A 6,024-nucleotide genomic window follows, 5' to 3' on the forward strand; every position below is an offset into this window, starting at 1 on the left:
GTTTCCATCAGGGTCCCCCATTTTCAATTCATATAGACATTTATGACATACATAACATACATGACATTTATGGCATAGGGACATATAGGTATTTAGTACTGATACATTTGTGACATAGGCGGTATTCAAATATACAGTACTGTTACCCCTAGATCCTGACAGAGTATATACATATGATGGGGAGGGGACTGTACATTAGGAGGGGGTGGGTGGGTGGGAAGGGAATATACATACGGCGGGGAGGGAATATATACATGCGGTGGGGAGGAGACTGTCTATTAGGAGGTGGTGGGGGTTTTGGGCATTTACGGTGGCCAGTTTCGAATTGCAGCCTCCCGTAGGTGCTCTTTAAGGGCGGTTTTGAATGTGGGCAGGGATTCACATTCCTTTACAGCTTTGGGTAGGGCGTTCCACATTGTTGTGGCATAATTGCGAAACGTGTTTAGTCCCTTGTTTGAGCCGAATCTGGGTTTAACATGATTTGTTGAGCTTCCTCTGGTGTAGTGGTTGTGGTATTCACTGACCTTTGGGAAGTATTTTGACATGTACATGGGCACCCCGGTCGTATAGTGTATCTTGTAGACCAGGCCCATTGCAAGTTGCTGTACTCTGTCGTCTACTCTAAGCCATCCTAGGTTGGCAAAGTGGGCAGGGGTGAGGTGGGTTCTGGGGTTCAGGTCAAGTAGTAGTCTGACCAGTTTGTTTTGTGATGTTTGTAATTTTGTTTTAAGCGCCTTTGAGGTGCTTTGGTACCATGAGGTGCACGCATAGTCATAGTACCCTTGAATGAGTGCTCCTGCCAGAGTCCTCAGGGTATTCTTGTTTACCAGAGAGGAGATCCGGTACAAGAATCTAGTTCGTTGGTTGACTTTTTTTATTACATTGGATGCCATTTTGTCACAGGAAAGATTTGCCTCTAGGATGGAACCCAGGTAGGTAATTTCGTCTTTCCTTGTGACAATATTGTCACCCACTGTAACTGAGAAGCCGTCGGTCTTGCTGAGTTTGTTATTTGAACCGAAGAGAATGGACTCTGTTTTGCCCATGTGTAATGATAGTTTGTTATCAGCGAGCCATATGCAGATTTTGCCTAGTTCCGTGCTGAGGGTTTTTTCAACCTGCAATTTGTTCTTGTCAGAGACCAGCAGGGCTGAGTCGTCCGCAAACAGGAACAAGTTGCAGTCACAGGCTGACGACATGTCATTTGCATAAATTAGGAAGAGTAGCGGTCCTAGTATGCTTCCTTGTGGAACACCACAGCTCACTGTGAGGGGGGGGGATAGAGTACCGTTTACCTCTACCATCTGTTCTCTCCCCTCCAGGTAGGATTGCATCCAGCTCACTGATAGGCTATCAAAACCAATTGCTTTTAGCTTGTCCATTAGAATGGAGTGATTGACAGTGTCGAAGGCCTTTTGTAGGTCCAGCATGACCATGCCGCAGTATTTGCCAGCGTCCACCTCTTGTTTGATGTGGTCGTTCAAATAGAGGAGGCATGTGTCAGTGGAGTGGGACGTTCTGAAGCCAGATTGGAATTCGTAGATTAGGTTTTTTTCCGCCAGGTACTTTTCGACCTGTTCGTAGACTATTTTCTCCATGACTTTCGAGATGGAGGTAAGAATAGAAACAGGGCGGTAGTTGCCTGGGTCTAATTTGCTGCCCTTTTTGTGTAGAGGGGTCACTCTCGCAATTTTGAAGTCCTTGGGGACGTGCCCCTGTTTTATAGAGAGGTTTATTATGTGTGTGATGACTGGGGTGATGGCGGCTGCTGCGTCTCTGAGGAATTTGGAGGGGATGTTGTCATGGCCAGTGGCCTTGTTAGGTTGGAGGGCGCTCAATTTTTTGAGTACCTCATCGGTTGTTACCATTTCAAGTTTGAAGTCGTCTTTGTGGACCCCTAGGTTTTTGTAGTATGCTACTATGTGTTCTACCCCATAATGCCCTGAGTGGGAGGGTAGTTTGTTTACCAGTGTTGTGGCTATGTTTGTGAAGAAGATGTTTAAGTAATTGGCTACATCCAGCTTGTCTGTGATGAGCGTGTTGTCCGTCTTTATGTTTATGTTTGAGAATCTGGTTTTAAGTTTTTTACTGCAGCCTAGTTGATTATTGAGTAATTTCCAAAGTTCGCGGGGTTTGTTTTTGTTTTCCTCAGTTTTGTCGTTGATGAAATTTCTTTTTGCGGTTCTGATCATGGTGTTTACGTCATTTCTTAGTCTGTTTCTTTGGATTTTTAGTTCAACCACGTGGGCTTGGAGTTCACTGTTTGAGCTTTTGGAAAGCTTTGTCTGACTTTTATGAAGACACTCTGACGTCACGATACCGCCGCCATCTTGGTATTGGGGAAACAAACGGATTTGAGCTCCGTTTTTATTACATATTTTATCACATTCTTGTTAATTTCATAACCTTTTCATATAATATAATAAAATATTGAGGTCAACGTGGCATTTCACTATTTCTAAAGCCTTTCTGGTGATTCTAAAAGTGCATGTTTCCCCCCCAAGAAAGTTAAAAAGACGTTACAGTCATACATAACTACAACATTGTGTTTATGGTGGTGATTTCAACTCATATAGAAGCAGTCTTTATGAACTAATAAGCACACGCGCGCGCGGGGCGGTGGTGCATCACCAGCAGTGAGCAGCGCGCGGCCTAGACCCTAACCCTAACCCGAACAGGTCGAAAAGTACCTAGCGGAAAAAAATCTAATCTACGAATTCCAATCTGGCTTCAGAACATCCCACTCCACTGACACATGCCTTCTCTATTTGAATGACCACATCAAACAAGAGGTGGACGCAGGCAAATACTGCGGCATGGTCATGCTGGACCTACAAAAGGCCTTTGACACGGTCAATCACTCCATTCTGATTGACAAGCTAAAAGCAATTGGTTTTGATAGTCTATCAGTGAGCTGGATGCAATCCTACCTTGAGGGGAGGGAACAGATGGTGGAGGTAAACGGTACCCTATCCCCCCCCCTCACAGTGAGCTGTGGTGTTCCACAAGGAAGCATACTAGGACCGCTACTGTTCCTAATTTATGCAAATGACATGTCGTCAGCTTGTGACTGCAACTTGTTCCTGTTTGCGGACGACTCAGCCCTGCTGGTCTCTGACAAGAACAAGTTACAGGTTGAAAAAACCCTCAGCTCGGAACTAGGCAGAATCTGCATATGGCTCGCTGATAACAAACTATCATTACACATGGGCAAAACAGAGTCCATTCTCTTCGGTTCAAATAACAAACTCAGCAAGACCGACGGCTTCTCAGTTACAGTGGGTGACAATATTGTCACAAGGAAAGATGAAATTACCTACCTGGGTTCCATCCTAGAGGCTAATCTCTCCTGTGACAAAATGGCATCCAATGTAATAAAAAAAGTCAACCAACGAACTCGATTCTTGTACCGGATCTCCTCTCTGGTAAACAAGAACACCCTGAAGACTCTGGCAGGAGCACTCATTCAGGGGTACTACGACTATGCTTGCACCTCATGGTACCAAAGCACCTCAAAGGCGCTAAAAACAAAATTACAAACATCTCAAAACAAACTGGTCAGACTACTGCTTGACCTTACTCCTAGAACCCACCTCACCCCTGCCCACTTTGACAACCTAGGATGGCTTAGAGTAGACGACAGAGTACAACAACTTGCAATGGGCCTGGTCTACAAGATACACTACACGACCAAGGTACCCATGTACATGTCAAAATACTTCCCAAAGGTCAGTGAATACCACGATCACAACACCAGAGGGAGCTCCACAAATCATGTTAAACCCAGATTCGGCTCAAATAAGGGACTAAACACGTTTCGCAATTATGCCACATCAATGTGGAACGCCCTACCCAAGGCTGTAAAGGAATGTGGATCACTACCCACTTTCAAAACCTCTCTCAAGGGACACCTACGGGAGACTGCAATTCAACACTGGCCCCTGTAAATATCCTAACCCAACCCCCTCCAATGTACAGTCATTTACCTAGTATGGTTTTGTCAATAGTTCAATGTACAATTGTGTTTGTTTGTACAGTGTCTCCTCCCCCCCCCCTCAATGTACAGTGTTACTTGTTTATACAGTGTGCCCCCCCCCCCCCAACCACCTCCAATGTAAATTACCCAGTATGGTTGTCAATATCCCAATGTACCCAACCCCCCCCACCCAACCTCCTCCAATGTACAGTTTCTACGTCAAATGTATATACTCCCTTTTCTTGACTCCTTCTGTATCACAAACAGTACTGTATTTGCAAATCTGGTATGTCATAAATGTATAGATGTAGCAGTACTGACTATCTGTATGTCATGTATGTCATATATGTCTATATGAATTGAAAATGGGGGACCCTGATGGAAACAAGACAAACGTCTTTCTCAGGTCTGCATCCCCTTAACAATTGTATGTATTGAGCCGTACTGTATTGTACCCATTCTGCAATCTGTTAAATAAAGTTTTCATTCATTCATTCATTCGAGAATTGGTTTGGGGGGTAGGATTTGTTTATTTAATTTATTTTGTTTGTGTTTAGGTTTTATTTTTATTTGTATTATGTTTGTTATTTGTTATTATGTTTGGTGGTGATGTTAGGGTTGGGTTGGTATTTTGTTTTGTTTGTTCTGGGTTTGTTGGTTTTTCTTTATTGTTTTCTTTTCTTTGCCGGGTTCTTGCCTTATTCGCCAGTTGCTGGGTTATACAGTAGGTGGCGGTATGCGCCTTTCTGTGGTTGTGACCCGCCATTAACTCCAAAGAAGAAGAAGAAGGTGTGGCCAACAGTGACAGGGCGAAGCGAGGGACAAACGGTACGAGTTCGGGGTTGTTATTATGATGTGACACCATCAGAGCTGCGAGTACACGCCACTTGAGGGCGCTGTTGCATGCTCAATTATTCTCAACCGAAAGAGTTATTATTCCATCGCAGACATCTTGGTAGGCAAACTAACTAGCGTTCATTGAAAACCGTGGTCATAGAGATGTCGCGTTGTTGACCAGTATAGCTAGTTATGGAAAAACAGTAAGGAGTCCTTCAATAGTAGACCTGTGAGTATCTTGCTGCCTGTATTAAGTAAAATGTTTGAGAAAATTGTATGTAAGCAAATAGTTTCTGTTAGGATCTCTGGTAAACAGTACTGTAGCCTATATTTGTACTGTATATATCTGTATGTCATGTATGTCGTAAATGTCATGATATATATCAAGTTTCAAGTTTCTTTATTAGTTGTCATACAGAAATACAGAATACTTTTTTTTTATCCACTTTTTTCTCCCATTTTTCTATATTTCCTCCCATCCCAATTTCGTATCATCCAATTCAACCCTCCCCTGTCACGGACGCTGTTTCTTGCCTCCCACAAGCCGGCTGCAATGTGGACTAAGTCATACATAGCACAAGTCCCCTCCGGTACTTGAGGTAACAGCAGTCGCATCTTTTCACCTGCGCAGCTCGATCTCTCAGTGTCGAGGAGTAACGCGTGGGAGGCTCACGCTGCCCCCGACACTTCCTGATTCTACTGCGCAGGCGCACCAACCGACCTGTAGGAGTCGCTGTCCACAACGCCCGATCCCCACCCATCAGTTTCCCACCCCCTAATACGGCCAATGTGTATTAGTATGACCGACCAGCTAAACTGAAAGCAAATGTGGAGCGCTGGGCTCGAACAGGCGTGTATTGTGCCGTACTGTATTGTACCCATTCTGCAATCTGTTAATACAATTTTCCATCAATCAATTCAGGGATATTTGGAGGAAAACAGCATTAACTCAGAATACCAGCATGCCTATAAAGTGGGCTACTCCACAGACACAGCACTGACATCGCTTACTGATAACTGGTTGAAACACATAGACAGAAAGTCTCAGTGGGTGCTGTGCTTCTGGGTTTTAAAATGGATTTGCTGGATTTAAAATGTTTCAAAAACAAAGACTATCATGCCGGCCTTTAGAAATAAATTAAGAACGGATCAGGAACTAAATAGTGTGTTGAATGGTGCTGCTATTGAGCAGGTTAGAGAGGCCAAGTTGT

The sequence above is a fragment of the Notolepis coatsorum genome, assembly GCF_963971535.1.
Source record: "Notolepis coatsorum genome assembly, contig: SUPER_8_unloc_1, whole genome shotgun sequence".
Classification (NCBI taxonomy): Eukaryota; Metazoa; Chordata; class Actinopteri; order Aulopiformes; family Paralepididae; genus Notolepis; species Notolepis coatsorum.